The sequence below is a fragment of the Marmota marmota genome, unplaced genomic scaffold (assembly GCF_001458135.2).
Source record: "Marmota marmota marmota unplaced genomic scaffold, marMar, whole genome shotgun sequence".
Taxonomy (NCBI): Eukaryota; Metazoa; Chordata; class Mammalia; order Rodentia; family Sciuridae; genus Marmota; species Marmota marmota.
The window spans coordinates 6,363,479-6,384,955 of record NW_026000137.1 but is presented as its reverse complement, the minus strand read 5'-3'; the positions used below and the strand labels follow the sequence as shown (position 1 = coordinate 6,384,955).

General features: G+C 51.9%; 1 long non-coding RNA gene and 1 pseudogene across 1 annotated transcript; one reads left to right on the top strand and one right to left on the bottom strand.

The window, feature by feature from the left end:
• Window positions 1-397: 397 nt before the first annotated feature.
• LOC107156295 lies at window positions 398-9,808 on the top strand (annotated as a pseudogene).
• On the bottom strand, window positions 7,762-18,931 carry LOC125611223. Its single transcript, XR_007341359.1, has 3 exons — window positions 18,921-18,931; window positions 15,918-15,922; window positions 7,762-8,152 (listed from the first exon to the last, which is right to left on the bottom strand). It is a non-coding gene; the product is annotated as an uncharacterized LOC125611223 (long non-coding RNA).
• Window positions 18,932-21,477: the final 2,546 nt, after the last annotated feature.

Below are 21,477 nucleotides of genomic sequence, written 5' to 3'. Positions count from 1 at the left end.
TGAGACAGACCCTGTCTCTAAATACAAGACAAAGTCCAGCTGGGGAAGTGGCTCAGTGGTCAAGTGTCCCGGGTTCAATACCTGGAACCAAAATAAGTAAATAAACCCATTCACCATAGCATCAAAAAGGACAGAATACATGGGAATAAATTTAACAGAAGGAATGTAAACCTTGTACTCTAAACACTACATGACATTACTGAAATGAACTTCAGAAGGTCTGTTAGGGCGCCGGCCGGGAGCGGATTCTGAGCGCTCGGAGGAGGGGCGGGGGTGGAGGAGGCGGCGAGGCAGAGCCTGGAGCCTCGGTGGCCTGGGACGCGCCTCCTAACGAGGCCCGCTGCCCGCCCCGCCACTTCCAGCGGTTCCACCTGCCTCCGGGCACCTGGGCCCCAGGATGAAGGACCGGCGGGAGCCCTGAAGGCGAAGCGGCTGACCCAGGAGGAGGAGGCCCAGGAGGAGGAGGTCGCGGTGGTCGACACGGCTTTCACGGCTGGATTCTTTTCTGAGATGGAGGAGACTCGGCTCAACATTGGCAAGATCTCAGAGCACGTGGAGGAAGCAAAGAAACTCTAGAGTATCACCCTCTCTGCACCAATTCCAGAGCCTAACACCACGGATGACCCTGAGCAGTCGAGATCAAGACAAGGGCCCACAGTGTCCGGAACAGGCTGAAGAGCTGGAGAGGCACAGGGAAGAGATGGGGTCCGCTCATCAGCAGACCTTGGGATCCGGAAACCTCAGCCCGCCGTCCTCTCTCGGAAGTCTGTGGAGGCGAAGGCCAGGTACAATGAGGCTCGGGGGACTTTCATGAACGCAGCAAAGGGCGAACCCAGGCAGCTTGAGATTGCTGGCAACGAGACAACGGAGAGGAGCGGGAGGAGATGCTGCCGAGTGGCCACCTGCCACCTCACTTCTGGGATCACCGACTCCCAGATTTCCAAGGCCACCCTCCGTGAGACCGAGGGTGGGCATAAGGACATCGGGAGGCTGGAGAGCAGCATTGAAGAACTGCATTGCCGCGACCCCTCGCCGGCAAGGGAAAACACGACACAGGATTCTTCCTTCAGCAGTTTATTCAGGCCTTGATTCATGTATCATCTTCTAGTGACCCGTCGCCGAGCGCCCAAGCACAGCCTAATAAAGCCTCCCGCATACCAATCCTAAGCTGCCACGTGGACCTTTCTCATAGGGTGGTAAGGGATTGCGTGCCAATTCTCCATATTAGGAGTTGTTTATCCCAGGCCACAGTGAAAGCCGGCGCCATCTTCTAATGGCGGCCACGGTCTAATTAGAACGGCTCACCACAGTTCCCCCTTCTGTTTTATATAACAATGCAGGCGAAAGTAGAGGTCCTATCCCACTGTGCAGGAGTGGCTGCAATGTATGGTTCAGTCCTAAGGAGGGCCCTTCCCTAGACTTGGTCCCATATCAGCCGACGCCTTTTTTCGTAGGGCGGGGCATGGATGTCAAACCCGCATGCAATAGGACATGCTTTCCTTGAGGTCCGTTGAGGGATCACTCAAGTGCAGTGCCTTGCCTCGCATCCTGCATCGTGACGACGGCGAGAAGTAGGATAACACAGGTAGCCTGGTAATAATGACAAAATTTAAGTTGGCAACACAATCCCTAAGCCCCAGAGGAAGGTAAAGAGTCTGTAGCCGAGAAGAAAGACCAGTCCTGAAACCCATCTGCGTGCAATGGTAACAAGACCTGCAGAGTGCAAGGGCTATTCAGCACTGGGAGAGAATAAGGAAGAGGACAGGCCAATCCCAGTGCAATGTGAAACTAACTTGGGGTGCAATGGCCCTGCCCAGAAATCACTGTTTAAGATGTGCAAGCCAGATTTGTGGAGAAATGCCATTTTCTAAGGCCGCAAGAGCCTGTACAATCATAGCCTTTTCTTGTGCATGGCGAGTTTTAAGGCGACAGAGAAGCCACAAACAAAGTATAACACCGAAGCAACACATTGCCCCAAAAATGCCCACTCCCACCCATTCCTTAAAGAAGGAAAAGGCAGAGGATAGCCAACTGGTGAATTGACCCAAAGTCACTGGTTCGACACGGGTACTATTCAAAACAGCAATCTGAGTTAGTTGAGACTGGATCAAGTTTTCTGCTTCCATGGACCAGGTTCCGGATAGATACTCCCCGATGATGCGGGAGGCATTTCTGGAATCATTAAATCTGACAGAGGTTATACATAAATGCGCACGTTGATCGACACAACCCAAATGTACTAGATCAAACAACTCCTCAACTTGAGCTTGAAGCAGATCTATCCTTTGATTAGCAGCCAGAATCCCAGATAAAATGTGTTGATTAATTCTACTTTGAGATTCAAGTATGGTGGATGTTTGTTGAATAACCTGATTAATAGTGGCAGCAGTTTGTACCTGGCTGGCCATGGCTACTCCAGCTGTAACTGCTGCAGCAGCAGATACCGCCACAGCTGTCACTATAGCTGCCGTAATTCCAAAATCTCTACGGGCTCTAATCAGTTCAACAATAGGAAAAGACTCTGGATCTGCAGTAACCGGAATCGGGACAAAGGTCGGAACTTTCATAACCACTGCCGTAGTCCAGGAGCCATTCCAACACTCAGACAAATAGCAGGTAATATTAGAACAATTAAGCATCCCCTGTGATGTATCATTAGCCAAAATAAACAGGAACGGAGATTGGAGACAGACTGCTGCGGAGGGTAATGTAGCATTAGATAATTGTGAATTATTTGCAGAAATTTTAAGCCTCCTACCTCGCTCCGAGTCTTGGGTACTGCCAGAAACATTAAACAGCCAACTTTGGACTCCTCGTAATTGAGCCAAAGCGGAAATATCAGCTGTGGCTCCCTTTTCATTGGAAATCAACCATTGAAACCAAGACCAACCTGCTCCTATAGAGGAATTATTGTTGGAAGAATTATACAAGTATCTTTTAAGAGAGGGGGAAAGGGAGAAACCTTTAGCGACCTGATGTTTCTCCCAAGAATGATCTTGGCAAGGCGTGAATGTTGGGGGGAAGCCACACTCAGGAGTGCAATAAGGAGAAGCCTTAAAATGAGTGGCATTAGAGGTCTGATTAGAAGGAGACAACGGAATTAACACCTGGGAAGTAATGGCCAGAGTGGTAATATTAAGCTCAGAAGTATTTGTCAAGTTTCCTGAGCCCTGGTTTTTCCCTGAGCTAATTTGTAGGAGCACTGCACCCAAAACTCCCTGCGAGATCCGACTGTACTGCAATGGGTCCTCCCAGTTAGTCAAGTTCTTAAGTTTTAAATGGATGCAATCACCCTTGGAAAAACTGAAGCAAAAAACTCCTGTGAGATTGATGCTGGAGAGATTGAAGGACCGATCTTGGTCCCCTCTAGGGGAAACACAAGGAGCAGACATCTCACATGAAGTAGAAAAAAGAGTGGGGAGAACACTAGAATTGCTATGAACCGGCATCGGCATTGGCCACGTTCGAGCTACCGCCCACCACTGCATTGATGTCCCCTGTACCATCGATATCAGCATTAGAACCAGGACACTCAGTAGAAGGATGGTCCTCATCATGAGATTGTTGTAGCGCCTCCTGTTGTTGGTTGATTGATGTCGGGACTCTTCTTGTCAGGCGTTCTGGAACCCACACCGGCTCCGTCCGGTCCTGTGGAAAAACACAGACGGAACCTCGTGCCCATGCCAGCACGGGATCAGGCCCATACCATTGTCCAGAAAGTACATCTTTCCACTTAACGTGCCCAAAGTTCGGGGCAGAGGGCGAACAGTGCCTAGTCGCAGCAGAGCGCCCTTGGATGTCCAAATTCAAGAAATTAATAGTAAATAGAGCCAGGGAGAGGCGCTCTTTCGGGGTGTGGCCTAAGCCAATTCCCCCTTTTTGTTTTATTAACATCTCTTTTAGAGTCTTATGAGCACGCTCTACAATACCCTGACCTTGTGGATTGTAAGGTAAACCATGGACAAGCTGGATACCCATCTGGCTGCAAAAGGAAGAAAATTGTCGTCCAGTATACGCTGGACCATTGTCCGTTTTAATGGTCTGTGGTAAGCCCCATGCTGCCCAGGCTTCCAAGCAATGCGTGATAACATTTCCAGCCTTTTCACCAGACAAAGCAGAAGCATGGATAATGCCAGAACAAGTATCCACAGACACATGGACATACTTAAGCTTGCCAAAGTCAGGGATATGAGTGACATCCATTTGCCATATTGTTAAAGACCGCAAACCACGAGGATTTACGCCCACAGAAGGAGGATGATGCAAAATGACGCAATTAGGGCAATCCAAGACAATCTGGCGAGCATCAGCACGGGAGATAGTAAAGCGCTTTTGAAGTGCTCGTGCATTAACATGAAATTTACTGTGAAAGTTTCTAGCTTGGTCTAAGGAGGAAACGAGGAACATCCAAGAAGGACGAGTAGCAAGGTCAGCTTGGGCATTGCCAGCAGAAAGAGCACCCGGTAAACCTGTGTGAGCTCGAATATGCAAAGGGTAAAAACAGGCGGAGCGATTCCAAATCAGTGTTTGAAGATGGAGAAAAAGGGAAGACATTACTCCTGATGTGTGTATGGGACCCACTGCTTCCAACACCTTTAAAGCTTGAACTACATAAATAGAATCTGAGATTAAGTTAAAAGGAAATGGACATTGTTCAAATACTTTTATGACAATTTGTAACTCCACCCATTGTGGATTGCCAGGAGCAAACTGATGTTGGATAGGAGGTTGATCATTTACCACATAGGCTCCAATACCAGTTTTGGATCCATCTGTAAAGATATTTGCAGCTCCTGGGATAGGCGTAGAAGAAGTGATTTTAGGAAAAATGATAGGATGTTCCTTAACAAATGTTATAAGAGGATGTGAAGGATAGTGATTATCTATCTCTCCTGGAAAAGAGCATCGCAATATAGCCCAATTATCCAGGTTAGCACACAAAACTTGAATTTGTTGACACGTATAAGGGACAATCACAGACGTCGGAGGAAAACCAAAAAATTGTATACTTTGTTGTATCCCTAACATAGCTAAGGAAGCAACTGCATCAGGATAATACTCAAGGGATTTTCCAGGGGATATACGTGGATGTATCCACAATAAAGGACCATCTTGCCATAAAACTCCAGTGGGTTGCCGTACAGTGGCGAGCACACATAATTGAAGAGGCTTATCCTCTTGAAGCCTGCAAAGGCTAGCATGTTGTATAGCCTCCTCCACTTTCAGCAGCGCTGACCTTGCTTCCTCAGTAAGATGCCGAGGGGAAGAAAGGTCTGAATCACCTTTAAGAATTTCATACAAGGGTTTTAATTCAGCATTGGGAATATGTAAATAACCCCTAATCCAATTTATGTCACCCAATAATTTTTGGAAATCATTTAAGGTACGTAAATTATCAGTCCTGAGAGTCACCTTTTGGGGTGTAATAGTTTTACAAGAGATACTAGCACCAAGATAATCAATAGAACCTCCTGTTTGTACTTTATCAGGTGAAATAAGCAAGCCCTTTGATTGTAATAAATGTACCAAATCAGTGTAAGCTGCTTCCAACATATATTTGGTTTTGGCTGCCAGCAATATATCATCCATATAATGTATACACTTTAACAATGGATACTTTTGTCTGAGTGGAACAATGGTCGCTCCTACAAACATTTGACACATTGTAGGACTATTGGCCATGCCTTGAGGCAAAACCACCCATTCAAACCTTTGATCAGGTTCCTCATGATTACATGAAGGCAGAGTAAAAGCAAAACGTTCGGAGTCCTGAGGATGCAATGGAATGGAAAAGAAACAATCTTTAATGTCTATACATATCACTGGCCAATTTTTTGGAATTGTTGAAAGCAAAGGCAAACCTCTCTGAATGGGTCCCATGAGCTGCATTTGAGCATTAATGGCCCGTAGATCATGTAACAACCGCCATTTTCCAGACCTTTTTTTAATAATAAATATGGGTGTATTCCATGGAGAAGTGGAGGGTTTTATATGACCCAACTTTAATTGTTCTTGTACTAAAGCATAAGCTGCAGTCAATTTTTCAGAGGGGAGCGGCCACTGAGGAACCCACACCGGCTCCCCTGTTTTCCAGGTAATGGGCACCTGATCCTCAGCGGCCCCTAAGAAAAACCCAGCCTATGTCTATCAAGTTTTTGTTGAGGTTCTAAAGGATGTCTACGCCCCTGCAAATTTTTTCCTAATCCAAAACCTGGTCTATATCCCATGTCCTGCATTATCTTTTGGGCAACTGGTGAATATTCATTACTAAGTTGAAACCCCATGTCCTTCATAAGATCACGTCCCCATAGAGAGATTGGGAGATCGAGCACATATGGTTGAAAAGTGCCAGAACGTCCTTCAGAATCTTTCCATGATAAATGCCTGCAGCTGACTTGTGGAGCTTGAGCGTATCCCAAACCTCTTAGTGATTGATTTGAGAGCTGCACCGGCCACCCCTTTGACCAGTCCTTTAATGCAATTATGCTACGATCCGCCCCAGTATCTAGTAAACCTAAAATTGATTTGCCCTCTATAGTTAACTTTAAAGTGGGACGGTCATCCATATCTAAGGACAGGTAAACACAATTCCCTCCGGTAGTTCCAATTTCAGCACTTGTCCTTAAAAAGGAATCAGCAGGAAAGCGGGTATGTAAACTGGGTAAAATTAGCAATTGAGCAACCCGGTCTCCTGGGGAGATGGACACAATGCCTTTTGGAGCTTCCACCATAACCTTCACTGTTCCCACCGTATCCGGATTAATAATCCCAGGGAAAACATGAAGGCCTTGTAGGACAGAGGAAGCACGCCCAATTAACAAGCCCACAGTGCCAGGTGGTAAAGGTCCTTTAAATTCAGTCTCCACCAGTTGGACTCCCATTTTAGGTGTTAATACGAGTCTGGCGGCGGAGCAGAGGTCCAGTCCCGCGGCACCTGCAGTGGCTCTCCGCGATTCTTGGGATGGCGCAGGGACGGCCATGACTCGGTTTCCATTGTCCCATTTTCCATTGCCCCATATATTTGCGGGCCCTGGGGTCGGGGGCCCCCCCGGCCGTTTTTTGACATGTTTCTATCTTTTAAAGGTTGACCATGTATATCTCTGACGGACCTACACTCATTAGCCCAATGCTTTCCCTTTTTACATCTGGGGCATAAGCCCGGTTGACGGCTAACAGAGGTGGGCTCAATTTTGGATGTTCCCTTCTTGTTAGGACATTCTCGTTTAAAATGTCCTCCTTGACCGCACCCAAAACACTTTCCGACAACAGGGCTGGATTTATGTGATAATTGAAGGACAGCAGCAGCAAGGCCTGCATTAGTTAACGGCCCACCTATTTCTCTACAGACTTTCATCCAGGCCTCTATGCCTTTGTTTTTATAAGGAGTAATAGCTGCTTTACATTCTTTAGTACATTGTTCAAAGACAAGTTGTTTAATCAAGGGCATTGCTCTATCAGGGTCACCAAAGATTTTTCCTGCGGCGTCCACCATCCTGGCAACAAAGTCTGAGAAAGGTTCTGTGGGGCCTTGTATAATTTTAGTCAAATTGCCAGACACTTCTCCTCTATTTGGGAGTGATTTCCATGCACGGATACAAATGTTATTAATCTGTTCATATACCTCAGGGGGGTATCCTGTTTGTTGATTAGCAAACCTGCCTTGTCCCAAAAGCATATCCTTATCCCAGGCAGGGCGTCCCGCTGCATGATTTTGGGCAGCTTGCTCTACTGCACCCTCTAGCATAAATGCTCTCCAATCCAAGTATTTCCCTGGGGAAACACAAGCGCGGACTAGACTAGCCCAATCTGAAGGAGTCATGCAAAATCTAGTAAGTCCCTCCACCTGAGTAAGGGTGAAAGCGGCATCTACGCCATAAGTCCGGACAGATTCTGCCAAGGTTTTAATTATCTTAAAGTCTAAAGGCTCATGATATCTTCCCCTGTTATTGTCCTGAAATACAGGGTATGCAAGTCCCATATCTGTATTAACTGTCCTCCAAACTTGCGCATGAAAAGATCTCCCGGAACCTTGGCTTCCCCCCACATACGGGGGTGGGGCAACAGGCACCATATCTTCTTCTAGATATTCTACCTCCTCCTCCTCAGAGTTTTGTTGACCAATATTAGCTCCCTTCCCCTTCTTACAGTAGGCCTTTTTCTTCTTTTTCATTTTTATCTTACGTAGTTGTTGTAACAATATATCAAGGTCCTCAGAACTCTCTGAGTCGCTTGTGTTCTCAGGCGTTTTTAATTCGGTCAAGTCTGGGTAGAGCCTTCTCCTATTTTTATTTTCAGGCTCTTTTGCCTTCTCACTACTCTTACTCTTAATACTCTCTGCCACTTCACTATGTGATCCTTCAGATTTTTCCTCATGTAGTTGCTCAAGAACAGCCTGACCCTCACTCACAGCTTCGTGGCATTTACCATCTGTTATACATCCTCTAACTAACTTCCAAAGTGGTATAACGCCACCCTCCAAGGTACCTTGCTCATGAGCGAAATCCAGATCTTTCCCTAACTTATCCCAGCTAGGAATCGTAAGACTCCCTGAAAAGGCAAACCAAGGAGCTGCTATATCAGCTTCTCTCAAAAACATCTGCAAAGTGCTCTGCTTTACCTTAAGTCCTTTTGAATGTAACAACCCATCTAGGGCCAACAAAATTGGGCTTGAAGAGGTAGCACCCATAATGTCTCCAAAGATATAATGAAAGTGAAAGTACAAAAATCCCCGCTCTCTCCTTATTTACAGGGGAGAGTCCTTTTTTCCGCTCTCTCTTTATTTACAGAGAGAGCGCCCCGCTATTTGCTTGCGGATTCCCACTTTACCTGGGAACTTACCGGTGCACCACCCTGACTGCTGAAAGTTCTGGATCCTGGGTTCGAGGAATATAATTCCCCGTCCGGGCCACCAATTGCCGCGACCCCTTGCCGGCAAGGGAAAACACGACACAGGATTCTTCCTTCAGCAGTTTATTCAGGCCTTGAGTCATGTATCATCTTCTAGTGACCCGTCGCCGAGCGCCCAAGCACAGCCTAATAAAGCCTCCAGCATACCAATCTTAAGCTGCCACGTGGACCTTTCTCATAGGGTGGTAAGGGATTGCGTGCCAATTCTCCATATTAGGAGTTGTTTATCCCAGGCCACAGTGGAAGCCGGCGCCATCTTCTAATGGCGGCCACGGTCTAATTAGAACGGCTCACCACACTGCATGACATGTGTATGGACAGCGCCATGCTGGTGGAGGACCAGGGCCAGATGTCAGATGACCTAGAGCTGGACGCCATGCACACAGTGGACCGTGTGAGAAGGCACGAGACGAAACTGCAAGAGCTGTGAACCACCAGGGTCGGGCCCGAGAGAAATCGGTGATCATCGCTGTGATGGTGGTCGTGCTGCTGGGCACTTAGCCTTGATCGCTGGACTTCCCGTTGGGCTGTATGAGTGGCCTGAGGGGCTGCTGCACTGAGATCGCCTGATCTCACCACCTTTATCTTCAGGTGGGAATGGAGTCTGAATGGCCTGGAGGAACCTTCCCACCTGATGAACCCCGAGTTCTCCTCAAAACCAACTCCTGCCCCAGCAACTGAAGTGCCTTTCCTCCTGGGCCCCAGGACTGACCCAGCTTTTTCCCTCCTGGGGTGTGCCCAATTATGCCTTGCACCTTGGAGATCCCCTGAGAGACTGTCCCAAGTGCTGCATCTTCTACCTCACGGAGGATTCTCCTGGAAACCACAGGCATTTTTCTAGGGGAGTATCTTTAACAAAGCAGAGGGACTCTTCTAAGTCTGGCAACAGTAGGGTTAGATGGGAGACTTCTGTGTGGCAGGATGCCAGTCCTGTCGGTCCTGGAAACGTGAGTGGCTGGCAGATGCCATTTTGGTCCGAAAAGTTGACTTGCTTGAAATTCAACTTCAGATTAAGCTTTTAATAAGATCCACCTGGGGGCCAATTTGGTCTTTCTCTAGGTTGTGTTCTCACGTTTACTCAAAGAGGGACCAGGATGACAGTCATCTGAGGTGGCCATTTTTAAAGGCTGAGGATTTGGAACACTCATGTGTTCAGGTGTATTTTTAAAAGTGTGTATGTGAGGTGCATGTACGTATGTGTGTCTGTTTCTCAGGAAATAGGAAACTAGAAAAGGAAGATACTATGGCCTCAAAAATTAAAAAAAAACACAAAAATAAATACTTTTTTTGAGCTAGACTAAAAATTAGGTAAGTTGCATTTTTTTTTTACCTACAAATGAATCATGGCAGAAATATGATGCTCTTATGTCATCAACAAAGTTGTTTTCTAGAAGAGAACTGGGAGAATCAAATGAGATATTCAGACTGAGGACTGAGCTGGTTTCCGGTGTCTGTGCAGCAGGTAGAGTGGATCCTGACACCGTTCCCTACCTGCTGCGTCTGCTAGGCTCCCCTGGGACATCCCACAGCAATCCACCTGACCTAGGGATGTCCTGTCGTGGGTGGACTGAGCTGGGAGAGGCCCAGGACTGCCTGCTACTGGGTGAACGAGCTTGACAGGTTCTTGGTTTTCCCAGTTCTTGCCACAGAGGAAGCAGCAGCCAGGAAATCTTGGTGTAGTGGCTGCTAGGCCGTAGGTAGCCTTAGATCCCTGCCAGTCTCCCTGACTTGGGTGTAGCTGTGTTTCAGCTTTGACTGTAAGCTCTCTAAGGCAGAGAGAGCACCCGACCCAGGCCTGCCCACTAGCTCCTGTGCAAAGGCTCCTCGGCTCTCACTACCCAGCATCAGACAGAGCCTCAGGGACGCCCTCTCCCCATGGCTGTGATGGGAGAAGTCAGGCTGCAATCGCAGGCCTTCACCGTCATCCGAGACCAAGGCCTGGGGATCAATGTTTGGAGTGCAACACATGAAGGGTTTCTGTATTTTTTTAAATGTAAATTTGATTATTTTATTGCTAATTTTAAAATAAATGACTTTCTAATGATGGAGAAAGAAAAAAAAAAAAGAAGAAGGTCTAGGTAATAGGAGGGTGTCCCACGGTCATGGGTTGAAAGACTTGACCTGGTTTCAATGACAGCGGTCCCCTAACTGACCTACAGAGTCAACATGATCCCTCCGGAACCCCAGCTGATGTCTCTGCAGAAGCTGAGAAGCTGGTTCTGAAAGTCATATGCAACAGCCAGTGCCGCAGTCCGGCTGCAGCAAACTAACCGGGGGGGGGTGTCGAGCAACTTGTGTACATTGATACAGCAGGAGTGGGAGCCGTTTATTGTAGGACAACAGAGGTATATATACATTCCACACAGCTTATCTTAATTAACATAAAGTAGATACATCAGTCAACCAATAAGGAATCTCCACACTTAATGGCTCGCTGGCGTGACTTCACCAACCACTCCCTCTGCAAAATGCCAGGCGCCATCCTGACTTGTTTACAGACCCTAACAAGCCAGGGACCCAGAACCGCCAAAATAATCTGGAAAAAGAAGAAATCTGGAGGCGGCAAGCTGCCCTCTCACAGTCTGGAGGCCACAAGCTGCAAATGGAGGCCCTGGCAGGGTTGGGTTCCCTCTGAAGGCTCCAGAGAGGGCCCTTCCTCCCTCTTCCAGCCCCTGGTCGTGGCCGCTGGGCTCAGCATCCTCAGCGTTTCCCAGACTGCCCCAACACTTCGTCACAGGACACGGAGCACCCCATGTGCACTGGTGAAGACCTGGGGAGGGACTAGAACTTTCCTCCTGTGTCATGTGTGGGCTTGGGAGTTTGCCCTAGAAACGATCCTTTCAGAAGGAGTGCTGTTCTCAGGTGAAGGAGGATCACATCCCTGATCCCAGGCCTCAGGCCACGCATCGGATCGCTGGGTGTCTGTCCACGGTGGGCTGCAGATTCTCAGGGCCCATCTTGGACTTGCTGAGCCCGACTAAAGGGAGCACCCTGACCCCCCCCCACCTCCAACAGCACTCAGCGTCCATGCAGAACTGGCCTGCCCTGCTGCCTCCCGCTGTGCTGCGGTGGGGCTTCGACCCTCCCGCTTTCCCAGCCGAGACAAACCTTCTCAGAAGGTCCCTGAAACCTCCACTGCAGGGACCGCCCGCTCTCGAGGGCACAGTGACGGAAACCGCGAATCATCCATAACCATGGATATCCATAACCCGCGGGCAGCTGACCCAGACGTCCTCGGCCGCCCTGGGAGTGGGAGCGTCCCTCTGAGCCCCCCCCCCAGCCTCGGCTCAGCCCCGCCCACTGGCTTCATCACGTCTGCATGGGCCCTGAGGTCAGCCTGGACTCCAGACAAGCCAGGCCCTGGCCTCTGAGTCTCCCCAGTTCTTGGCAGCCCCGTGGGCTCCAGGGCTCTCAGGGAGGCCCTCGAAGGACCTCTGCCCATCAAGCCCAGAACACAGCCACCGCCTCCTGCTGCTCAAGGCCGGTCTCTGCCTGGGCTGAGGCCTCACCAACCCCAGGATGAGAAGCAACCACCTCAGCCATCTTGTGGGCCCAGCTGCACGGCCTGTCCCTAAGGGCACAGTGGTGAAGAGAGAGGGGACCGGACCGTGACAAAGGACAGAGCATCTGCCTGCTGGGAGGAAAGGCGCCCTGCCTGACTGGGTGCTAGGACTAATAGGGGTCTCGACAGCCTCGGGGTCTGAGAAGGTCGTTCTGCATTTACCGGCAAAAGGGCAGTATGAATTTCTAAGCAGCAACATCTGGAGGGCCAGACACGCAGCAGCTCCGTCAGCATGAGGGTGTCCTCATCACACACAATCACAGCCCGGTATTAACAGAGCGGCCAGGCAGGGCCGTGGGCACCTCCCGCCCGAGGGGCGCGGGCTCTTCTGGCATTTCGTTTATCATTTTCATCAGCGTCTTCCACAGATCGACCCTCTGACCCTGGAATCTCACACTGTCACTCATCATAAGTGAATTTATCAACACGTACGTAATCAGAATACACATGAGAGTTTTAACTGTTTGCATACGAAATTACTTCATTCTTCATGCTTCAAAAAAATCCAATTTTGCATAATAAATAATGATAAGGGCCAGTTGACAATTACCTAGGTGGGAACGGCTGTGGAAATGACTGGAATTTCAATAGCCTATGTGGAGCTGTCTGGAGGCTGCTGGAGTGATCGGCTGCTGGGTGATCCCCCCATGGTGGGGTGAGCACAAAGCTCCACGCTGTCGGAGGCAGCCTCACCCACACTGCAAATTGGCACGCACCCTATTAGTAATTTCCCCCTGTGCACAGACTTAGATGCACAGTCAGGCAAATATTAAAATTAATCAGGCTATTATTTTAATGCAGAAAAACGACAGCTTGTCTGGAAAAAAATCTCATGGCCAGACCGCCACCCACACAATCACACACACACACACACACACCCAATCACATTCCACCACTGGGCCTGCCCTGCTCACGGGGGACCTGTCACCCACTGTGGACCAGCTCCCGGGGACAGTGTTTGCCCTCAGCCTGATCCACTCAGATGGGGATAATCTCACCCAAGAGAGAAATGAGGGAAAAACTTGCTTCACTTTCCGAGGACAGCGGTGACCAGGACGATGCAGTGCAGCTTGCCTGGTGAGCGGGTGAGCAGTGGATCCAGATGTGACTTGAGAATGGCCGCACCTGCATTTCTGGCCTAGTCACTGAATCTAAGAAGGGCTCACAGAGAGGCCCTGTCCCCATCATACCCGTCCCCGTCCTCGAGGGCCAAGAGTCCATGTGCCTCTGGCTTCTCATTCTGACGCGACTTCAGCTTGTGCATCTGACTGTGGTCCCCTCTGACCGGGCCTCCCATGACATCCACAGCTATTTTAAAAAGGGCAATGATTGGAAGACTTTGGAAAAACTAACTCACACCCTCTTGATCCATCCTAAATGCACTGAATCTTCTTGTCTTTGAAAACAAACAAAACGTTTTCCATGCTGCAACCCTCCTGTCTGTGGGGGGCTCAGTGGGCCCCACCCACTGTTGGAAGGTCCCTTTGTCGGGATCACAAGGGCACTCAGCACTCAGGTTCCCACGCAGGCAGCCCCTCGCTCTGGGGGGACGGAGGCGGGAGATGAGGGTTCTGAGAAAGTCAGCGCTCTGATTGGAGGAGCTGCTGGCCCTGCAGGGCACCCCTGCCCTGCACCCTCCCAGCTGGAGGGGTCCAGTCCACCCCTGCAGAAGGGCCAGCAGAGCAGGAAAGCACCTCATCCGCTCACAAGTCTGCTTGAAGCCAGGGGACACACCTGCCTTCACAATGTGGCCCTGGGGCCACGAGGAGTGCAGGGGTCCTCAGGGACTTTATCTTTGGAACAAAAGTTCAGGAGCCAAATCAGCAGTGGCCAATACCTGCAGAGGACGATGCCAACTTCTTCAATGGAACTACTTCAGCACCGTAAGCCATGTCACCAGAGGCTGCCTCAGGTCAGGTGGGTCAGTGAGGGCTCGCGGCAGAACCCCCCCTTAGTGCCCTGGTGACAAACAGCAGTTTCTTCACCACTACAACCAAGAAAACTGACGAGGACAATCACAAGAGGAAGAGTTTATTTGGGGTCCGTGGTTTTGGAGGTCTCAGTCCATAGACGGCCAACTCCATCGCTCTAGGCCCAGGTGAGGCAGCACGTGGCGGCGGAAGTGTGTGGCAGAGGAAGCTGCCCAAGCCCCACCCGGGAAGCAGAGAGAGAGCCCTGCTCAACAAGGACCCAACAGAAGGGACCCCTCCTGCAGCCACACCCCGGCTGCCCACAGCTACCACCTGTCAACCCCATCAGAGGATTGGTTTCCTGGTCAGGTTAAGGCTCTCCAACCCCATCAGTGCACCTCTGAAACTTCCCACATCGTCTCACACATTAAATTCTGGGGACATCTCACCTCTAAACCACAAGACACAAAGGACTGGAAAGCATTTTGTGAAAGAAATATGAGTTACTCAGTCCCAGCGGCTCAGGAGGCTGAGACAGGAGGATCTCAAGTTCAAAGCCAGCCTCAGCAATGGTGAGACACTAAGCAACTCAGTGAGATCCTGTCTCTAAATAAAATACAAAATAGGGCAGGAGATGTGGCTCAGTGGCCAAGGGCCCGTGAGTTTCATCCCTGGTACAAAAAAAAAAAAAGAGTTTCTCAGGAGGCTGAGGCAAGAGGATTACAACTTCAAGGACAGCCTGGGCAACTAGTGAGGCGCTGCCTCAAAATTTTATGACTTTTAAAAGGACTGAGATGTAGCTCAATGGTGGAGCTGGGTTCCATTCCCAAACCAGAAAAAAAAAAAGCAGAAAGATAACAAGTTATTAATGAGATGAAATAAAGACAAATAACTTCCCAAGAGAGGGTGTCAGTTCTGCACAAACCACAGCTCAGAGCTAAAAGGCTGCAGAGAAGTGGGGCCTGAGGTCAAGGTGAGGAGTGGTCTGCACAGAGCAGGGTCTACCCAGTGAGCATGTACACAAATGTGGTGCATCTTCCCCAAAGAGGAGGGGGACAGAAGACATGTTCCCGAACACCCCTCTCCTCTTTCTCCCCAAACCTGCCGAGTTAAGGGACACCAGGAGCAAGCCTGGGCTGCAGTGTCGGACACACACTGTCTTGAAGGACTGGCTTCCCTCCTGCACAGTGGGAACCAGGGCCGGTCAGTGTCCCTGGAGAAAGCCACTTTCCTGCATTGCCCAGGACAGCTGCTCCTCGGGATGCTGGTCACACCAGCAGACTAAGCAAGCTGATGCCCATGAGGACAGCCCTCCCCCGTGGTGAGTGGGCAGACCTGGAGGCACTGGGTGAGGACAGGGGTCACTCATCCTGCTGGTGTCCTTGGACAAAACATGAGGGACAGATGTGCTGCCCTTCAGTCTGCTGCCACCAAACTCTTCTTGGGGCAGTCACTGCTGTCTAGTAAGTGCTCCCCAATAAATCTGTCTCACAGGCTGTCTCTGGCACTTTCTTTGGCCTCCCACTGCTCTGCCACACCTGGGCTGTGGACGAGACAGTGGTCTACACAGAGAGTGCTCAACACAGAGAGTGGTCCAAGAGCCTGGTCTACACAGAGCATGGCGCATTAGCCAGCTTTTCACTGCTGTGACAAAATACCGGAGGAAACTTCTCCTACAGGAGGGAAGAGCAATGTGGGCTCGCGCTTTCAGAGGTCTCCCCAAGAGTTGGCTGGCTCCGTTGTGTTGGGCTGGTGGCAAGTAAAACATGGTGGAGAGAGGGCATGGGAGAGGAGAGTCGCCTCTCCTGGAGGCCAGGAAGTGGGGAGGAAGGAGGAAGGGAGGGGCGGTGGGACAGGGCGGGAACAACCCTTCCAAGACACATCCCGGAGGCCACTCGTCCAGCGAGGCCCAGGGCCTGGTTCCCACCACCTCCTAGTGACTCCATCAGTATGAACTCCTGGATTAACTGATCCACTCACGAGGTCAGAGCCCTCGTGACGGGTCACTTCTCTGCACTGGGGACCCGCCTTCAACACGTGAGCCCTTGGGGACATTTCACTTCCAAACCATATGCAGCAAATGGTCCCCACAGAGTGTGGTCCCCACAGAGTGGTCTACACAGCACGTGGTCTCCTGCATCTCACCAGGGTCCCAGTGGTATGTGGCCCACCCTAGCCGGTCTGGGATTCGGTGGTCAGGCACAGGGACAGGCACATGTCTGTGTGTCTCAGGTGACATGTGGTTGGATTAGGAGGGACAAATCTCCCCTGGCCAGTGCTGGTCTTTGGAGACCCCGGGGCACAGGCTCCAACACTCTCCAGAGCCTGGCTGCCCGCGGCTGTGGACCAGGTGTCCATGCATCACTGTGGTGCCCACGTGGAGAAGGCCCTGGGGTGGGGCAGGTGGTGGCCAGGTACCTCCCGACTAGGGGACCCTGCACAGTGCGGGCAGGAACCTTGGGGGACATTCGCCCTCCCAGAGCAGGGCGAGGGCCAAGGGGAGTCCCAGCCCCACACCAGCTGTGTGCCCACCGGAGGGCCTGACTCTGGGTGCCCTGGCCCCTTCAGCCTGCCAAATGGACAGTGCCCAAGATCTCGGCACGTCACTACAAAGAGCCTGCTGAGCGAGTGCCTGGGAGCCTGGCCACCAGCGGCTCCTCCCTCCCTCTTCCCATGGCTCTTCCGCACCAAAACAGACACCATCCCAGAGGGTCCCAGCCCCCGCGCACTCCGAGGCTCAGGGGGCACTTCTCACTGATGCCTGGACTCCACCTCTACCCAGCCTGGTGCACACCGCGAGCCCATCTGCAGAGCCAGCGTGGACAGGACCGTCACCAGGTTGAGGAGCAACGGGCTCCGTCCCACCCTGCGTCCCACCCTGTGGCTGGTCAGAAAGCGTCACAGAAGACTCCCTGGACTGTGTGGACGGCAGCGGCACGCGGGGAGGGAAGCAGGACACAGTCCTCCGGTAGGCGGTAGCCTCAGAGGTAGGGCTTGAGAGAGACCAAGACAGGGAGAGAGACGGAGAGACAGGATCAGAGAGAGGGAGAGACAGAGAGGAGAGAAAATCAGAGAGCAGGAGAGACACAGGGATGTGCCCTTCTAGGACACACCCCAGTGTCCCCTCAGCCGACACCAGCTCTCAGAAGTGCACAGCGCCTGGTCTGTGGTTCGGCCAGTGAACACGTGCAAGAAGCACACACCTCACACACTCACCCAGCGCACGCGCTAGGAGCTAGGCCGGCAGCACACCACCGTGGCCAGAGACTCCACCACACTCCTTTGCAACTGGACTCCAGGTATTTTCCAGTTAAAAAAATAAAAATTTTCCAGTTAAAAAAAATAATAAAAAATTGGAAAAAAAGAAAAAGATCGCAACTGAATGGAGTTTAAAACAGGGGAAGTGCCTTTGGTGTGTGCAGAATGAGGCAAGGTCTCTCCCTGACCAAGTTTTCAGGTGAAACACAGAAACACCTGCCAGCCCAGGTGGCTTGTCACGCATCCCAGCGAGGCTTTCCAGAGTTTAGAGGAAGGAGGGACGTACTGTGACCTGGCAACTGCAGCAGCAGGGGCGGCCAGGGTACGTGTGGTCTCGGTCTGTTCCCTGTTCCTGTGACAAAATACCTGAGGTGGCCTGCTTCATAAGGAAAAGAGGTTTATCTAGCTCACAGTCCTAGAGGTCCAAACTCCAAGTTCGGGCAGCCTTGTTGGTTCGTCCTCTCGCAAGGGCCTCTTGCCCTCTGCAGCAGTACATGTTGGGGAACCCGTCATGTCCCAAGACGGGGCCAGCTCCATGAGAGAGAGACCAGCTCCACGAGAGAGAGAGAGAGAGAGACCAACTACATAACAGAGAGACCAGCTCCATAAGAGACAGACCAGCTCCATCAGAGAGACCTGTCACTGCTCCACTCTTTTTGTATTCTCTTGGCCCCAACGACTGCACTTGCCCTCACTGGTGGATCTCTGCTCAGTCCACGCAGACTCGTGTCCACCTCCCATGGAAACACCCTCACAGACTTGCCCAATGTGCCGGCTAACCAGTGTTCTAGGGATTTCTCGTTCCAGCCAAGTTTGTACCTGAAAGGAGGCAACAGACCGGTGGAGCCACAGTTGTCTATGGGGCTCTGTGGGTCCTGCCACTCTGGGCTAGGCTGCCAGGTCCACATGGGCCCAGGCATCCTGCGTCACCATAGGCAGCTATCACCGACACTGAGGGCGTTCCACTGTGGCCTGAGTGTCCCCAAAACTCGTTCTTAATCCCCAACACGATGGTTTGAGGCACGCAGCACTGCAGGAAGGGGGGTGGGGTCCTACAGTGCCTCCTCTTCTGCAGATCAATGCTGTCACCAAAGGGCTCAGCATAGGAGTCTGGCACCTTCCCCTCTGTCCCTCTGCCAGGCGAAACCAGTGTCCAGTGCCACAAGAGAGATAGCAGAGAGCAGCCCTGGCAGACACTGACCATGCTGGTACCTTGACCTTGGCCCTTCAGCCTCCAGAGTTGAGAAAATGCACTTCTGTGCTTCCCAAGTTGCTTCCAAGACTGCCCTGTGGCAGTCTGTCACAGCGAGCTACGCAGAAGAGGCTGAGCTACCTCTGTCTCGGGGGTTGAGTTTTGTTGTTGTTTTATGGGTTGGTACTTTTTTCTTTGTTGGTTTTGAACAATGCAGGCATTGTGTCGCATCCTGTATGTGGGCTTGTCCTACAAGGTGCTACTGTAATAACCGACAACAAGGACCAGGGCGCCTCTAGCCCTGCCCTGGCCTTAGCCTCAGGAGGTTCAGCCCTCCTGTGCAGGGGAAGGCCGCAAGCTCCTTGTGTTTCTCACTCCACACCAAAGCCCCACGACTACAGGAAGGACTCAGCATCAGACCGCTGGCCCTCTCTGAACCCACTGACAAGGCCAGGGCAGGAAACAATGTTTTTAAGGCATTTAACACTACAAGTGTTCAAAGTCCCAGAACCTGGGTTTTCTTCACCCCAAACTGTCCCACAGAGGAAGCCCCCCTCTGGGCCCTAAGCACTCCTGATTCCATCCCTCTCCCAGTGAAAGTGAGATTTTTCAAAGTAAAAGGAGGTAAGTGAGAAAGAGAAACCAAGTCGGTTGCCATTCACGAACACCTCACTTCACAGAGCGCCTGGCGACTCACACTCACACCTGCATGACGGATTGCGACACGGGTGTGTGAAGCCCCCAGGGTGGCAGGTGCCATGCAATGCAGCTCGGACATGCCCCAGCCTGGTGTGACACCTCCCGGTGGCCCGCCACCTTCAGTGCTCTTCTGTTCACGGTGTCACAGCAGGATGGATCAGGCAGCACCAAGCGCCTCCTGCGACCCTCCCCTACTGAAAGCCATGAGACTCAGCCTCTGAGACTCACTCCCTGCGTGGTGCGGCTCGGCCTCCACGTGGCTTCACATAGTCTGGGTTCTTGCATCCTTACCTGTCCAGAACCTGCTTTCCTCACGTGGCCAAAACAAGAACGACTTAGAGGAGGAAAGGTTTATCTCGGCCCATAGTTCAGTCCATGGCCAGCTGGCTCCAAGGCACACACATCATGGCTCGGAATGGCTCCACCTCCCTCTCAGCCTGCCCACTCAGCCTCTGTGTCCAGAGCCACAGGGACACCAGGAGCCTCTGGGGCTGGGCAACGTGGGTGACCCTGCTGATGGGGAATCCCGACCTCTAAAGCCACACAGGCGCCCTGTCCCCCAAGCACACAGCCAGCCACAGAGTGCAAGGACAACAATGAAAAAGGTGACATCACTGCCAAGCCCAGGCCCAGGAGAAGAGCACTCCTAGGTGTCAGGAGCTGGAGTGGCCAGGGGAGAAGGGTGGCCCTCTCCCAGAGGCAGCTGAGACCTGCGCAGCAAGGCTGAGCGGCTCCCCAGGACCCGGAAGGCAAGGCAGGCGGGCTGGAGGAGGCCAGAAGGCCAGCACCCCTTGGCCCCTGCTCCTACATGTACCAGAGAGGTCTCCTCCTGCCGCGAGGGTCCCTTTATTGGCATCAGATCAATATTGGCCTCTGATTCGCCATTTTAGGTCAGGAGTCATTTTATCTAGTGGCTCCAAAGTTTCAGTTCTTTGGCGAAGCTGCTTAACTTCCGAGAGGACGTGTGCCAACTGGTCAGCCCCGCCCAGCAACTGCCAAGCAGCATGGAATTCCCCTTGCAGGCTCTAAGCTGCCCTGAGTGCCCACGCTGCTGCTGTCCTCAGAGGGACAGCCTTGCAGTTTGCCTCCTGCTTCTGACAGCGAATCTCTTACGTGAGATTCCAGTGTGTGGCATGGTCTTTGGATTTCGTGTGGACTCTGCAAGTGTCCTTTCTAAAACCCTTGTTTTCCAGTTTTACGGCTTATGTCTTCTCTATTCTCCCACAGTCTGCACCGTGGAGTCCCAAACCCACCGGTGGAGGTAGTGCCAATCAAGACGCACCCGTCCCATGTGCCAGGCAGGTGGACCAGACCCGCTGTTTCCTGCACTGCCCTGACTCTGGCCCCTAGCGCGCATCACCCTGTGGAAACAGAGCCAAACCCAGGCACACGTGGTCATGAAAGAGCTCACCAGAGGAGACCAAGCCCGGCCTCGGCAAGAGAGACCAGACGAAGCCCAACGGACCGCTCCAAGAGGTCTGCCAAGGGATCCCATAAGGCGTCCTGTGCCACCTCAGCCACACATAGTGGCACTGGCCCTGAGAAGCACAACAGACACTGATAACTGGTCACCAGGTCCCACACGGGCCACAGGGTGGCGTCCATCTGGGATGGAGCAGGACTGCAAGAACTGTCAGGACCGCAGCAGATGGAGACGGAGAGCACGGAGGCGGGCCAGGCCCCCATTCCCTGTCCACCGCACTCCCAGCCCACCTGGGCTCCCAGGCCCGCCCTCTATGAGAGCCCACGGGCACTCCTGACCCCGCCCGCACTCCGGGCCCACCCACGCTCTGAGCCCCACCCTCACTCCCAGCCAAGCCCTCACTCCCGACCCCACCCTCACTCCCGACCCCGCCCGCACTCCAGCACTCCGGGCCCCACCCTCACCCTGCCCACCCACGCTCTGACGCCCCACCTCACTCCCGACCCCACCTCACTCCCGACCCCAC